We start from the raw sequence: 17,673 nt of genomic DNA, 5'->3' as shown, positions 1-17,673 counted from the left end.
ATAGCATGGAGCGCGAGCGCCCCCCGATACATCGGGGTTTGCTTGTATCCCCATCTGATGTATTCAAAGGCAATCCCCATAAGGCGCTGGCTGGGATGAGATCAGCGGTGGGATCTTGGAAGAACTTCCTTCAGCCCGATAGGGCGTGTGGCCTTAGCAAAGATTATAATAGTCCCACGTCTATTGTATCACTTTACAAATTTACCTGTAATCCCACCCTAAGCATTTTTCAGAGACTTAGACTTGCTACTTAGCTTGCTAATCTGGGGAGCAGAAAGGCATAGAATAGCATTGTCTAAGTTACAACTGCCCACCAACCAGGGAGGGCTGGGTGCACCTTCCTTCGAATAATACTTCCTGGCAGCGCAACTACAGTGGCTATCCTACTGGACGGCAGGTAGGCATGTGGGGGAGACCCACGCAGCGACAGTCCCTATACCCACTCCGGAAATCCGCCATTTGCTACTGCTAGGCACTATGCCGCGACGCACATACCCCATACAGGTGTCGTAGGTCGTAAATGCGTGCAGAGGATACACCCTATGTCTGCAGGGGTGCCTTTGTATTCCCAGAGCCCCCAGGATATAGCGGCATGGATTAGCAAATTTAGTGGCACAAATATGGAAATTTAGCGGCATTTTTGCAGCACTTTATTTTACTCATAATCATTCATTTTCAGCTTTAAAACAATGGAAACTGTTTTAGCAGAGTATACCACTTTGAAATAGGCCCTGGTGTGATGTCATTTCCTGTGGTGTCCCTTCCACTACTCCTAGCATTTTTGTGAATTAACCTTCGACAATAGATTGTTCACTATAAAACCCAATGTATAAGAGAGCTAAAACTACATTGCAGCAAGATGGCTTATAACATAAGGATATGGTGTACTCTTAGCAAAAATGATAAAGATGATAGGAAGGCTGAAGTGAAGACCATGGACAGAGGGTTTTTAAATATACACTGCTTTGAAAGCTTTGCCATTGGCGGCTGTTATGGTCATAAAATAGCCATCCTATTTCCACACTTGCAGGTTTTTGTACACTGAAACATATCTACTAGATATTTATAGGGCAGCAATGTGATTTTTATATAAAAACAAAAAATGGAACACCTTTAGTGTATGTTCAATGTTTGTGTCAAAGTAGTCAAACCCTTTGTAAGTGTTCTTGTTATTAAGCCTCTCTCTCACTGCTCTTTTGAACCAGTTCATAGTCATATATATAGTATGACCCTCTATAGGCAAAAATACATGCTTTATTTAATTGTGTACATGCTCCACAGGTCTTGACAGACATCCTAATTTATATCTGACAGGTCAATCATATAAAGTCTGTTCAAGCTGCGCTGCTGACAGTACCTATAATCTGATATCCAGGTGGAATCTTTATTCAAGGTGAGCTAAGAAACATGGCCTCGCCATATATGATTTTAAATGCCCAACCCCATCTAAAATGCGCACATTTTTCTTGAACAGGCCACACACAGACTCTACATATAGTCCTGAGGAAGACCCCCTTTTGACGCTCAATTTATAGCAATATTATCTGGGGTTGAAACGTCGACGCATACATGCAAGTGCTATTGATCACCCATAACAATCTAGAATAACTAGATCGATTACAAGTCGAGTTGAATCAGATTATCATTTTTTGTCTCACTGTGCCTAAATGTTTTGTATTGAATGTATGTTCATTTGTTATGTATATATTGTGTTGTGATCAGTAAATAGGTTTATTTTCACTTCACGTTATGTTGCAATAAGTGTAAATAAACATCATATGTCTGTGTGCGCACATATATGTCCTATTCTCAATGCTTTGAGTGCAAAGTTTTCACCAAATTGATTATAAAATCACATAATAATTCAGAAGTACATGTGTTTTCGGGGCGTTATTTTGATTTCTTGCATTAAATGTTAGTCTCATCTGAGAAGAGGGACAAATTAAGTAATGAGTTGGACGCTTTTTGTAAGCTGATAGGTGCTACATATTATAGCAACAGATTTTTTTTTTCCTCTTGGGGGAACTTAACTACAATATGGATAAGCAATCTGACTCTGATTCTTTTCGTTTTCTTGCAGATTTAGGATCCCTTTCAGGCATACCTTGGATGAAGTTTTCACCAATGACCCTACCTTAGTGGTTGCCCTGGTGTGGACAGGTCACTTCTCTCTAAATGTTCCTATAGACGTTCAGAAACCTAGTGCTGTTCACCACAATATCTTGAAAACTACCAGACCTTGGAGGAAGGTTCTCCCTCCTCCATCTTTCCTGCTGTTACTCCTCCTCTTTGAGGGACTATGAAGACATAGATCTTGCATTAAAGGCTTTTGAGGATTTATTTACAGAGGCGTTCCGGCTCCTCACCCACGCACACAAATCTCTCCACGACCTGGGCCCCAAGTACCTCAACGACCGCCTGACCTTCTACACGCCCACCCGCCAGCTACGGTCCACCAGCCTCGCCCACGCATCCGAAGAGCCACCGCCGGAGGAAGATCCTTCTCTTACCTGGCTGCCAAGACTTGGAACTCCCTCCCCATCCACCTTCGGCTGACCCAGGACCATCTCGCCTTCAGGAAACAGCTCAAGACCTGGCTGTTCGAGCAGTAGCATACCCCTCCCCCCAAGCGCCTTGAGACCCTCCCGGGTGAGTAGTGCGCTATACAAATGGCATGATTGATTGATTGACACCATTGCCCTCTGAAACTGAGCAAAATTAAAAGAACAAATCCTCCCACTCCCTAGTATACTGAATCCCTAAAAATGGAAAAGTCTATATACAGGAAACATGAGCGATAATTGAGAAAATCTAAATCAGAAGAGGAGAAACTCATCTGTAAAGCAGCATTAAGGAAATACTTTAAAAACTGCAATTCCGCAAGAAGGACCCACATAGTTGACAGAATTAATTCTGCAAAGAATTCCTCAAAAGAGCTTTTTAAAAATGTTTAAGAATTCACCCATCTGTCTTTTTTGTAGTTCTACAATCCCCGGATCCCAGACACTCTGATTTTCTTCCAGTGCATTTTGAACAAATGATTAATAATACCTACCATTCTCTCTCAAATAACATGGTACCAATACAACTAGCTTCTCCTGAAGTCTGTGTTAAACCCAGTCCCCCAACTTGGAACTTTTTAATTTTTATACCCCTGATTGGCTAAATAAGATTAAATCTGGATCCCTTCTGGACCTCTCCCCCCTAACGTCATCACCACAATGGCTCCTGTCCTTCTTGCCCCATCACAGATTTATGCAAACTTTCATTGCAGCTAGCAACTCTTCGATCTAAATGGAAGACGGCACAAATTAGACCTGTTCTTAAAAAAACCTATAGCTGATCCTATGGATATGCAAATCTATAGACCTATATCAATGCCCCCCCTCATTTCCAAAGTTTCAAAGTCACTGGTGAATCACCAACTGGTGTCTTATCTGGACTCCAACTGTTTGTTGGACCCATCTAATTCAGACTTCGGGCCTCCTATAGCAGGGAGTCACCACTAATGGAGGTCACTGACACAATCCGACTCCTTTTAGATAAGGGAATTTCATCCATGCTGATTCTCCTTGATTATCACTGGCTTTTGATACCATCTCCCAACAAATTCTAGTTAAAAGATTGAGGAGATTGGTATCAGCGGCAGAACCCTGAAATGGGTGGAATTTCTTTGATCAGAATGCACCCATTCAGTACAAATGGTTCCCTACCTTTCAAAATCTACAGTCCTGGACAAAGATGTGCCACATGGGTCAATCTTGAGCACCACTCTTTTTAATAAATATGTGACTCCTGTGGCTAAGCTTATCAGGTTGTGTGGTATTGACACTCTCATATGATGATGACACGCAACTTCTCATCAACCATGGATTCTAATCCAGAACTCACCCGAATCGCCTCACGGATGACTGCTACGTTCCTTCAGCTTAACACTAGTAAGACAGAGGTCATACTGTTTGGGAAGGCTCCTTCAGTTTGGTCAGCTGATTAGTGGCCATCTGAACTTGGACCACCCCTGACACCCAAAAAGTTTGTCAAAAAATATGGGCGTCTTATTTGACAATAATCTTTCTATAAATGAACACGTTTAAACCATTTCTGGATCTTGTTTCGGCCGGATGCACATGCCTAGGAAGGCTTTTCATTGGGCCCCTTTGCATGCCAGGAAGACCTTGGTCCAGGCATTGATAGTGAGCTGCCTGGACTATGGAAATTCCCTAATGGTCAGAATGAATGAAGGCTTTTTTTCCCCCAGACTTCAGGTGGTGAAGAATACAGCAGCACACCTTGTCTGAAATCTTCCTCCGTCATCCGCATCCAAACCCCTATTACGCTTTCTTTATTGGCAACCTATCCAACTTTTGTATCTTGTTTTCAAATCACTGTACAGAAGCGGACTGTGCTATCTTAAAAATAAACTACAGCCTTATATCCCAGTACGCCAGCTTGGATCCAGTGAACTACTTCTGCTATGCCCCAAACCTATCCATAGAGCCAGATTTGGGGTCTGTTCCTTCACTTTCCTTGCTCCAAATCATTAGACTCAGTTACCCTTGTCCATTAGCTCTTGTTCAGATCTAATCCTTTTCAAGAAACTTCTGAAGACTTGGCTGTTTGATCTCTAATCATTGTATAGAGCTGTGAACTGTTTCTGACGGCTTCAGCACCAAGAGATCCCCTCGGGGATGATTTGTGTGCCTAACAAATAAATAAATAAATTGATAAAAATATATGTGCATTTTTGCTGGATCTAAGACACTGCAAAAATGCTTTTGAATTGTCATAGGCACTCAACCAGTACGCCACGGTCCAGATTTACAATGATGTCATGGTACGCAGAAGCACCCAAATTCGCTGTGCTTCATTACGTAACGAGAGCAAGAAAGCACTATATCTATAGAGATATGGAACTATCCTGTGCTGTCCCTTGCACTGTTGAACAATTACGCAGCCTAGCACTGGGCAAATACACTCGCACTGGAGTGCAAAGGTGTGTGCGTGAGCCTAGCATAGATTTTATACTGGAAGGATCAATCAACCGGGATTTATAAAGCATGGCTTATCACCCACGAGGCCAACCAGGCACTGAGAGCGTTGCTGCGTGAGTACCTTCCTGAATTCCATAAAAGAGGATAAGGTCGAGAGTTGAAGGGGCAGGTTGTTCCAGTACTTCAAAGCGAGGTAGGAGAAGGAGCATCTTTCCCTGTTGCTTCGACGGATGCAGGAGATGTGTGAACGAGGTGAAGCACAGGTCTGAAGGGTTGGTGGAAGTTCATGCGGTGGTTGCTGTGTACTGGTCCTTTATTGTGAAGGGGTTTGTAAGTGTGGATCGACATTTTGAATTGGCATCTCTTCTGAATGGGGAAACAATGGAGCTTTTTTAGCCGTGGGCAGGGGGTGATAAGGGTCCATTTGGGGAGGTCGAGAATGAGTCTGGCTGCTAACATTTTTATGGTCTGCAGGCTCTTCATGAGGTGCATGGGGGTTCCTACATAGAGTGTGTCTCCCTAGTCCAGCCAGCTGGTAAGTAGGGCTTGGTTGACGGTTCATCTGGTATTGATGGGGAGTCACCTGAAGATCTTATGGAGCATGCGGAGAGTGAGGAAGTAGATGGAAGAGACTGCGTTGATCTGACTTTTCATGGTGAACTTGCTGTCCAGGATAGTGCTAAGCTTGCAGGCATGGTCTGTTAGCGTGGTGAGGGCCCTAGTTCGAAATCCCACCTGGAGTCGTCCCATGGGGAGGTGTTGTTCTCGAAGATCGGCACATCTAGTACAAAATACTATGCCTAGATAAACTTAAAAACTTTTCATTCTTGGGTGTGCGCTGTACAATGCAGCACACATGCAAAGTAGGAAAAGTTAGAAAACATAAAAGCATTTCTCCTTTTAATGACTGCATCAAAGTGGGCTTATTTTTTGTGGAAAAGCCTTCCTACTATTATTAGTAGATAGAAATTAAAAACCTTGGATGGTTGCATGGGGACGCCTATGTGCCACTTATGGAATACTCCCTTGACACAGAGTAACACAAAGCAGTGCTTTTCAGTGCTTTGCTTTCTAATTAAAAAAACATTTTGCACTGGTTTGCATTACTTTTGTGATGGAAACCTAGCACAAATGTTTATAAGTCAGGGTCTACATCTGTGAACAGTTTGGCTACTCACCCCCCTCAAGCATTGTGCGGACAAGTGAACATGAATCTTATGGTATGTATAACATAGTGAATAGTTGTGTATCATCTACAGCATGTGGCAGTGGGACTTCAAAGGAACCAGTAGATCACTATAGCAACAGATCATTATATGGCAGAATGGGGCTGTTGAAGCAGATCTTGAGACCAGAGCTGTAGGTGAGGACCAAGCTGGAGTATCCTGGCCTGCGGGTCATTAGCATATACATCCTCAAGATGCATGGCATAGGAGGAGAGGTGAGGTAGTAACTATACTGGTGGTTAGGCAGGAGATTTACATAAGGTAAAGCTCTAATAGTAGACACTGGATAGGTGGTTTATCAAGTTACTCTTCATAGCTAATTTCCAAACGAGGAATAGGAAGTAAAATAATTCTCCAACATCAGGAACACCTGAGTGAGATATGACATTGTGCCATGTTCCTTGTGAAGATAATCTTCCACCGAGCTCAGTTTAGTTTACATAAAAAATATTGTGGGCAAAAAAGGAGAATGAAAAAAATTGTATAGAAATGTAGCCTACTAAAAAATTTAAAGTTAAAAGGTGTGGCTGCAAACCCAAGTTTGTTGTGCCCTATATGGCAAAGATGGGCATACTAGGTGCAGGGGCAAGTGGGCATCTTCACAGGAGAGGAAGGGTGGGTGAGGGTGTAGGGCCAGTAAGATTTTTTGAGGATTCAGGAAAGGGTAGCTTTAAAAGGCAAAAAGCAGGTGGCGTGGCTTGGAGCATCAGGAAGGCAGTCGCAATGTAAGAGTGCCACACACAATTCAGTCATCCACTCAAGCCATCTATCGCTGCCATCAAGGCAACCCAATAGATGGTGATCAACCTCCAATATCATGTAGTTTACCCCAATGTGGTGCGGAACCTCTGCGAGATAGGTAACGCCATCTGCCGGAATCCTACCCGGAGGCCTACACAAGATGGTGGAGAAATCCAGACACCCGCAACACTGACGTCGATCCTTGCCGTGAGAAGTGACTGGCTAAGGCACCCCACAACCCAGGGGTGACCTGATGCAGCCGACCGCTCCGACCCCTTGATCTGGGGAGGCCCACGCAGCGGTGTTCTGAGATGCGGAGTGGGAGTCCATGTCCAGCCCGAGCACATCCAAAGGGTCGCCTGCGTTCTGAGGCGGCCCTGCACTCCCCCACGGCCATCTTGATGAGGGACCGGGGATAGAGGACCGGCGGCCGAGACCCACATTAGAGCAAAGAGGAGCACCAAATTGAGGCCTTGCCCACAACTGACGGTCGGGGGCTCGGGATTTGGGGCTGGGGTGGCACTGTTGCCAGGGCTAATGTGGGTACTTTACTCAGAACCCTGCCTTCCGGAGTCGTTAAGTGCAGAATTGAGTGTCCGGACAGCTCTGGGTGACCGGTCTGGACCCATAGTGAAGAGAAGACCCAAGAGAAGCCTTGCCTTGCTGTGGGCGCCCGGCGATCAACCCTCAGGCAGCCACAAGGTAGGTGGGAGTCCTGTCCGCGACCGAGAGCACTGGGCGGCTGAGGCCCCACACGTGAACCGGCAGGCCTGCGTTGCCCGACTCAACCTGCGCCCCCACCAGTGTGGCTCTTGACCAGGGGCCCCTAAAGAGGGCTGTAGGAGCAGTAAGGCCCGGTCGTAGACTCTAAGTGAGGGGATCATGAGATATGGTGGCACTAGAAGCTCCAAGATATCCCAGCACATAATGCTCTGTGTGAGAAGGGGCCGCGGCGGCGCCCAGTGGCGGTCAACAGACTCTACCTGCCACCCTGACGCTCCAGTAAGAAAACGCCCAGACGGGGCCTGACCTGAAGATCTCCCTTTTGAACCTTCGAAACCCACAACTGCGGCCACCATTGTGAACCCTTCTTCCCCCCCAGGTGTCCCCAGGGGTTGACGGGCAGTCGATGGGATGAGTGAATCGAAAACCCCACAACGTGGAGATGTAGACTGCTGTCTAGGGGGCTCACATCTCTCCTGGACAGAGTCCTGTGATGGGCCCCCATCGACCCGGGACCCCCTCCCTGGGTCGCTGCCATGGCTGTGAGGCTGGGATCTTGATCCAGTGGCCTGTTTGGGAGGAATAAACATAAGGGGTGCATTGATCGCCACCATGGGGAAAGATCGAGGGCCTAAGCCCTCCAACGCAGACCAAAATGGACCATTACATGCCTACTGAAGCTGCAGCAGTGTGCAGGTCCGCAGAGAAATCCCCCAGTCGTTACAGACCTCAACACAATCCTTCATGCAATCAGTGCCTCGCAAACCTTGGTTGAGAATAAGATCGGTGAAGTGCAGGTGGATATGGCTCTCCGCTAACAAGACTGCTGCAATGTGACGGCCCGAATTAAGGAAATGGAATCTCATATCTCTACAGTTGAGGACGACGTTCATCAGTTTATAGAGTAAGTCGCAAGCCTAAAAACCCACACCAAGGAGCTACATAAAAGAGCGGAAGATGCCGAAAACAGATCAAGGTGCAATAATCCCCACTTAGTCGGATTCCCGGAAGGCTCAAAACAAGGACAGATGAGCAACTTCATCGAGCAATGGATAAAATCCTGGATGGCCAAAAAATCCCTCTCCATATTGTTCGTGATCGAGCGGCCCACCTCTTGCTGGCCGCAAGACCTCCACCTGGAGCACCCATAAGGCCTATTATTGCTCGGATCCTTAACCTCAGGGATAGGGATTCCATCCTCAATGAAGCACATAACCAAAAATCCCCAACATACCAGGGCCAACCAATAATGATCTTCCCAGACTACACCAGGAAGGTCCAAACCGAAAGACGATCATTCATTGAGGTTAAACAGAAAGTCCGTGCTCTGGACCTTCAGTACAGACTACTCTTCCCGGCATGCCTCCGTGTGGAGTTCCAGAACTTCTTTGAGTCCCCTGAGGTGGGCTAGACATGACTGACTGAGGAATGCCCTCTAAGAACAAACCCCCCAGCCCTGTTCCCCTGGGCAGGAAGTGCCCGAGCAGATTCGCCCAAACTAAACAGAAGACGTACGTGTTCTTGCAGGAGACGAGGAACGCACCGGGCCAGATCAGACTTGCCCATGGACCCTAGAACGCACCCACAGGAAGGGGAACCTTTGAGCAGCTTTCATTCTTCGCACAGATCTGACTCAATGGACCGTTCGAGACCTGGGAACACTTTGTCTAAAACTTTCCAAATAGACTTGTCAGACTCGGACATCTCTCGGAGCCCAGCACTCCTAGACTGACAATCCCAGTCAATGGCGGACTGAATGAGACCCAAAATGTTGGTCACTCCCAAGCAAAAGCGTCTCATCGCAACTTAAGTTCTTCCTTAATGCAGCGATAAAGTATCCTCATGTCAGGAGGGGTCCTCAATGAATCTTCACACCCAAGCGTTCTAGTTTAATATTTCACACTGTTCATTGGGGACGACAGATGCTTCTGGTCTTGAAGTATAGGGTGGGGGTGGGGTTAGTGACTGGAGGGGGGACCGTTGTCCCGAGTTTTTGTTATTGTACGTTGTTTATGACACCTGTAACTCTATCCAGTAACAAGATCATTACATGCACTATTCACACTATGAGGAAACACTGGTACTCCCGCAGTCTGCGTGCACCGCCATACACTTCCCACTAACTCAGATCTCGCTGATTTCCGCCCACACTTTGACCCACTGTGACAGACACAGGTAATCGCAGAGTGTGCTATCGTGGAATTTTAATGGGTTATTAGAGGCAGTCCTGCGATACGCCCAACGCCAGGGAGCTGATATACTACTACTCCAACAAACCTACCTTATAGGTAATATCTGACCCTTTCTGGCACGATACAGCTATGATAGAGTTTGGAACTCCGGGTTCACCCGAGGATTAAGGGGCATGGCAATCCTTCTGGGGCGCAATCTTTCCTTCGTGCTTACCAAGGCCATTAGTGACCCTCAGGAATGCTTTATGGCCCTCCGAGGAACTATAGGGGAGAACTCCCTTAACCTGGTCTCCGTATACTCTCCTCCATTGCTGATGTCTTCTACCCTAAAATGCACCACCAACCTCATTGTTTCTTTACCCCCTGGGCTGACGATTATCGGAGGGAGTTTCAAAGCATTTATGCACCTAGATCTTGACACTGCAAACGCCCCATCCACCACAACAGTCACCCACGCCAAACATTTAACAAACTGGGCAAGCACACTAGGTATCTGTGATACTTGGAGACTTTGGCAGCCCCAGGGCAAACAATTCACACATACCTCTGCGGCACACGAAACACATACGCGAATCGAGTACATTTTTATGCCTGCCCTTGACTGTCTCAGCTCAAACTCAGAGATGTTACTTCTGTTATACCTTCCTAGAGGTATATCAGACCCGTATCTTTGAACGTGGGTGATCCCCCCCCCCCCCACCCCCACCCCCTGAAACACTCTGCCCGACATGGAGAATGAAAGCATGGTTCCTACAGGATAAAGACTTTAAGTAAACTATAGGGATAGAACTTCTACATTACTTTCTTACCAATCAAGATTCTGTCTCCTCCCCGAGCACTTTATGGGAAGCGGGCAAGGCCACAATATGTGGCTTTGCTAAGGGCCAGCTCAAGATCAAACGCCTGACCTAAAACTCCCAAATCACTCTACTACAGGCCTGGGAAACTCTCCTTGAGAACTGAGCACTGGGGCGGCAAGACGACCCACAGACCAGACAGCTCACACTTCTAAGAGACGAGATCAAGTAGATCTCTACAGAAGCCGCCAAGCTACTGTGGCGATCCTCTGTAGCCAGGGTATATGGATCAGGAAAAACAAATGGTAAAATCCTACATCGATTGGCCACATATCCCATGGCCAACTGCATAATCCTAGAAATTAATGATCTCGACGTCACTGTCTACCGCTCTTCCTCGGCGATGGCCCAGAGTTTCACCACTTACTATTCCAAACTTTACTTCGAGCAGCACCCCACTCTCTCTCTCCCGATCTAATCAACCAAGAGTGCCTACACCTCCCCCGCCTCAATGACGGCGAAATGGCAGACCTTGACAGTCCTATTACGCAAGACAAAATGAATGACGCCATATCACGCACCACATCAGTTAAAACTCCAGGCCTATCGCGACACACTCATCCCACATCTTCTGGACGGGTACGCTGAAGCTGTTGAAAAGGGCTTATTCCTACCAGAAACAGATTCCTCCACTATTGTGGTGATCCATAAAACACAATCTCCCTCAACACACTGCGCTGATTAGCACGCAATCTCTCTCATTAATGTAGAAGTTAAAATATTTGCATCGGTCCTAGCTAACCGACTGAAGCCCTAACTTACCACTTTGGTCCACCCGGACCAATGTGGATTTATGCCATCTTGTGGTAGTAGGCACTGTCGTAGACGCCTCCACATAGCCTTAGCAAATCGCCAATCTCTAACCTCTTAATTGGCACTTCTCTTTATTGATTTTGAAAAGGCCTTTGATTCTGTAGACTGGCGGTACCTAGAGGACGTGCTGATTGAGATTGGTCTGGATCAATATTTCCGTAAATTGGTTAAGGTGTTATACACTAGACCACAGGCACCAGTGCTCATCAACGGGACGCTGCAGGAACCATTTCCTATTAGGAGAAGGACAAGGCAAGGTTGTCCCCTCTCACTGCTACTGTTCATCCTGGCAATGGAGCCTCTCGCATGACTCATACGGTCCGATGACCGAATATGGGGATGAAAATGGCCAAGCACTTAGGAAGACAAAATCGCTTTATACCCGGATGATGTCTTGATCTTTCTGGCCGAGCCGGCCCATTCCGGCCCTCACTATCATCTGGCTCGGCTCTCTTTTGGACAAGCTTCCAGCCTACACCTAAACCCCACCAAGTCCGTTCTAGTAACTCTCCATATCTCAAGAGAATGTTTTGATTGGCAATCCACAATACCTTTTAGAAGGCAATCCTTTAAATATCTGGGTAGGCAATCCCACTCAACCCACTGGGAAGTGTCACTCTCTTCAATTTGATGATACTTCTCAGATTCCTTTATGTACTTCAAAACACTCCATTCCACTTCCCACAGACTTGGTTTAAAGAACTGGACGGTCTGATCACTAAATTACTTTGGGGTGGGCAGAGACCCCGCTTGGCCCTGTCCCCGTGCCGAATCCCATCTTTTGACAGGGGTATGGATATGACCAATTTATACCTGGCAACCCGCTTACTTACGCTGCATGACTGGTTCAATGGGGGCTGGTCAGACGCAGCACACAGAAGAGAGTTGGCTGGCTTGGTTCTACCCAGGATCCAATTGATGATGTACAGGGGACCTATCACTAGATCCATGCCCATGGTGATGTAGGTGGTCCGTCTAGCCTCGCGCGCCTCCTTGCGCCACACCCAATGGTCGAATAAATTGACCTGTTACACACCGCTCTGGCAGGGTCCCTAGGTTCGAGAGGTCAGCAATTTGGAGGAATTCAAGACCTGAGACCTCATTGGTATTTCGCAACTTGGGGAAATATGGACGGATGGCCAAATGCGCACCTTTCAAGATTTGCAGACCCAGTACTCCCTACATCCCTCTCAATTCTATGAATATCTGCAATTATGCCATGCCCTTTGCACCCACCCCCATTAAAAGGGACATGAGGGACCAACTTTTGGAGTTAATCAGGATCTCTAAGGTCAGGTTACTGTGCTGAGGGGGCCTCTGGAGCTTGAAGGCCACCCTGCACTGCGGGGGCTGCAAGGACCTATGTTACGCCACTGACTTCAAGTCGATGGTAATAGCATTGCCTAATTGCCCAATTTGCATTTAGGAAATGCTACATACATGTGCCTTAGTAATAGCAAATAGTTAATCCTTAGTTGTGATTCCTAAATTGTGATTGCAATTTGCGATTTCTACCAGGTACAAATCGCAAACTGCTACCAGTTTTGGCTCTCTGTACATCTGGAAAGGCCATTTAGCATTTCTTAATGGGCCGAAATAGTGACTCGGCCCATTAAGAAATGTTAAATGGCTTTGTACATCGAGGCCCAAGAACTAATTGTCTGCCATTTTTGTTGATTTAACAAATTTTTGCAGTTGTTCACATGGATTGCTAGTTTAGAATAAATACAATTCTTTTAACAGCTCTAGATACATTGTCTGAGAATGGAATGTGGACAATGAGCAAAACTTTATCTTAGACAAACTGACCAGTCCACTGATTTGTGAGCGTGTAAACCATATACTGTTCCCATGTCCAGTGTGGGATTTTCTTTTACTGATGCAGTCTGTAATTTATGGATGCCATGGACAAAGAGTTGCTTATGATGATGCGCCTAAGTGTACATCACCTGTGGACTGATAGACTATAACCTATTATTTCCCTCAATGCCAGGAGGAGAATGCCGTTTCCGTGGACTCTTTGGCTATACCCAATTCAGCAGATGGCCTACAGAACTTCCCTTTGAGCCCCTTGTAGACTCTATTTTGATCTGACCTGCCCTTTGGATGGACTTTGAGAGTCATAGATCTCAAATGATTCTAATGGACTCAACTTTAAGTGTAGCTTAGACTGACACTTCCCAGATTCCTTGAGGACTCTTGACAAAGCTTACTATATGCAAATGATTGTCACTTTATATTTGTTGTGACATGCTATGCTTTCCCATCTGGAACTCTTTGTTTACTAAGATTCTATGCACAATTAAATAATTTTCAATTTAAGGACTGTGCTTGGGATACTTAGATTTCTAATGTGCAGTTCAGATAACTTTAAACGGTTTTCAGAACATCAGATTTTAGTCCTGTTGTTTTGTATAGCAGCTGTTGTACTCCCCGTCTGTTTAATTTTGATTTGTCTAAACTCAGTAGACTGGGTCGCCCTGTTGCTATCCTGTACTTATTGTGTTGAGAGTGATGTACCTGAATCTTATCAGTAATTCATAATAAAACTTAGCTGAATTTGCATACAGATTTCTGGGCCTCATTGTGTAGCAAAATGGTTGCAATTTTTAATGCAAGTTCACCACTAACTCTCTTTTACCTCAGTGAGTACAAGCAAGGTCCATCGGATAACCAAGAGTAAGTCATGGAAATAAAAGTTTGCCCCCAGAAAACACTGGATCAGCACCAAAACTCTATAGTGCATGTGGGAACTACTCTGTGTAATAAGAAGAGAACTGTCCTCCCTTAAGATCCCCAAACCCGATTTGTACCGGCGTGGTACTAGAATGTTGTTTTCAGAATATCGACTGACATAAATAGCACCTCTTAAATGACGTCCAAAATGGAGACAATATGCCCCCGATTTTTGTCCACAACATTTCATGTCAGGTGATATTCCTGTCTACAGTATTCTGATATACTACTTCACAGTCCTCACAGTGGCCCTGCCATCCTCTCTTACTCCAGGCTGAGCCCCAATGATATCCATCCCACCTGGCAAAATGTTTGTGGGCAAGCAGCTCAAGTTCCAGGTTTGTGCTCCTCAGAACAAGTGAAAATATATGCAATTAGTATGTTATTCATATGGCTCTGGATTTGTTAAGCTGGTGTAATCTTGCATACATTCTAGGTGTTGGGTTCTGTACATTTGCATAATTTCTGTTTTTGCTGCCCTCAATTGTTTTGTGGAATGTTAGCTCTTGAGACACTTTGAACAGAAAATTATGTAATTTAATTAGGATGGGTGTAAGGAGAAGTTGTGGCCCATTTGGCTTTCATAAATCAGTTCAATCTAAAAAAAAACTCATTCATTAACAAAGGATCTGGGCGGTATATCTTGATTCTCCGCCTTTCTGCAGTGTGACAGCATCATCATCGGGTTTATTTTGGAATATGCTGACCTCCACCGGGAGGAAGACCAACTTGTACTGCAGTAGTGTCCAGAGATAAAAAGTGCAGTGTCTTAGTGAAGGGAGTTAAAATTTCCTACATCACCAATTAGGTAAGTACTTTTAATAATCTTGGTGGTGTGGAAAAGTGAAAACAAAGTGGTGCGTGTGTAGAACGACTTACCAGTCTACCGCACTGTTGGTGGTCGACATGTTTCAGCCTCACTGACCATCTGGAGGCTTTCTTCAGGACCGGTAATAGTCACACGTTGTGGCTGCTACTAGAAGCGGTCAATTTACCACTCTTATTGTATCGAGTCAGGTCAATAGTACTGTAGTGTAGTCACAAAAAGTACCCTGTCATGCAGGACCTACAATGGTTTGCATTAGCTAGCTTGCAGTGTCACTAAAATCTCATATTATCAGAGAGATTTGTTTTTGGCAACATCAGAACACAATAACCTCAGACTTGTGGAAACTATATATTACTTTTCACCCAATATCTTGTGCTTCCTTGTTTTTGCTCTCAGAGAGATACAGAGACGAAACAGTTGAACATGTTTACAATAAGAATTTATTGTACAGTAGTTCTTCTCATTTAGAATAAGTGTGCGGTTACGACTGTAACACAGTAGCAGAGATATAGAACCAGCAGTACAGTGAATAAGAAGAAATAATATTGTTCTATCATTTTGCAACAGTCATGAATCTATACATGAATATAGAATGCCTTTATAAAATAAAGTGCATACTCCTAAGATGCCTGACTAGATGTACCTAGCATGTGAGTAGGTGCTATATAGCCTAAGCCTAAGAGCCAAGAATCCCGCTAGGCTTTAGTCAAACCCTACGTTACTCACGTAGAGCCCAGCCACACTTGGGGTGAAGGTGCTGCCCATAGATGTTCCGTGGCATTGTATAAACAGTGTGCCATCATATTAAAAAAAGAATTCAGTTGAAGCCAACCTGCAATATCCCAGAAAGAAAATGTCTCGATGTCCTGTATTCCCATTGCTCAGAGAAGAGTATGTCCTCTAGTGTGTTTAGGGTCTTCTCCTGTGGGAGGCTCGTAACTTCGAGAAACAATATATTCAAAATGAACAAAACCCATATTTTCGAAAGATCAGTTTCTCGAGACGATACATAGATAACATCATCATGATATGGGAAGATACAAGTGAAACTCTGCAAAGATTCCTAGAATGGATTAACACCAGAGATGAATGTCTGAAATTCACCTACTCAGCAGACCGGAAACAACTAGACTTCCTAGATATCACCATATATGTGGAAAACAACACTCTCCAAAAGAAAACTTTCCACAAACCAACAGCGAAAAACAGCTTCCTCTCATACAACAGCTTCCACCAACGCCCACTGAGGGACAATCTACCTTACAGTCAGTTCTTGCGCCTCAAGCGCAATTGCTGTAAACTAGAGGACTACAAAGTACAAGCAGAGGAACTGAGTCAGAAACGTAAAAGAAGAAAGTACCCGACAAAAACAATAAAAAGGTGCCAAAAGAGAGCATGCAACCAACCGAGAGAATGCGTACTAGATACCGTACCCAAAGAACCATCCGAAGACCGATTGACATGCGTCACGACTTATAGTGTGGCCACAAATGCAGTAAAAAAAATCAATAAACATTGGAGAACACTTACCTCAGGTTCCTTACAATGGCCCAAACCAAGATTTGCACATAAAAGAACGCGTAACATCGAAGGCATACTTGTCCATACAAGACTGGCACCAAAAGTGAGAAATGAATCCATCACTACAGCGTGGAACCTCAGTCCCATTATAGGACATTATCCATGCGGATCATGCTTGATTTGCAAACTAACCAAGGTAACCAAGACCTTACAACTATCGATCAATCTGACCTGGACAATACGTTACCATACCAACTGTAACACCACACATGTAATTTACGTGATTACTTGCCCCTGTGACCTGAAGTGTATATAGGGATGACTTGCCGCAAAAAAAACAATGTATGTGCGAGCACAGGAGCAACGTTAACTGCAAAAGAGCCACAACAAAAATGAGCAAATACTACATCGATTTCAACCACTCTATTGATGAATTGAATTGGGTAGTCCTTGAAACACTACCAACGAAAGGCCACAATGCTGAAAGAATTTTATTTGAGAAAAAACAACGCTGGGTACACCGCCTCCAAATAAACCTAAAGGGATTGAACGCTAATATCCCTTGGCATGCTCTAACGTAAGACTCACATGACCAATATACCCCTTAGAACCATAGCATACAAATCATGTATTACATTTGTTGCATTTAACAAGAACAAACACCAATCCTACAGAATATAGGATTCTGAGTCAAGTACCACACCGGTTAGCATGAATAACAGCATGCACACACGTAATACCGAAAAATATAGACATTACCCATAGCATACGACATATTTCCTTGATTTCGCTAAGAAATAAAAATAAAATCAACATTAACCAGGAGATAAGCACTCACAGAATTAACAGTTATCCCAAACTAAACATGCTGAAACACATCAGCGCTGCAACAAATGGTGCAAATTTTCAGATAAACACACTAATAAAACTGAAACCCTTCATACCCGCAAACGACTTCAAACAGGAAGTTCAAACTCTTTAGGAGTGTCGCACTCTGTGGTCTACACAAATCAACGACCGCTCCTCTCAGAGCCTCAATCAATA

The 17,673-nt window shown here is 44.9% G+C and overlaps 2 long non-coding RNA genes across 3 annotated transcripts in view; one reads left to right on the top strand and one right to left on the bottom strand.

Annotated features, from left to right (window-relative positions):
- LOC144756284 (uncharacterized) overlaps window positions 1-17,673 on the bottom strand; it is a 540,171-nt gene that overhangs the window by 7,423 nt on the left and 515,075 nt on the right. The window lies entirely within an intron of this gene.
- LOC144756285 (uncharacterized) overlaps window positions 1-17,673 on the top strand; it is a 217,150-nt gene that overhangs the window by 103,844 nt on the left and 95,633 nt on the right. The window contains exon 2 of the long non-coding RNA XR_013595115.1: window positions 1,315-1,393. This is a non-coding gene — a long non-coding RNA (uncharacterized LOC144756285). The remainder of the gene's footprint in view (window positions 1-1,314; window positions 1,394-17,673) is intronic.

This window comes from Lissotriton helveticus, chromosome 5_1 (genome assembly GCF_964261635.1).
Source record: "Lissotriton helveticus chromosome 5_1, aLisHel1.1, whole genome shotgun sequence".
NCBI lineage: Eukaryota > Metazoa > Chordata > Amphibia > Caudata > Salamandridae > Lissotriton > Lissotriton helveticus.
Note: the sequence above shows the minus strand (reverse complement) of the source record. Positions and strands in the feature narration are given on the sequence as shown.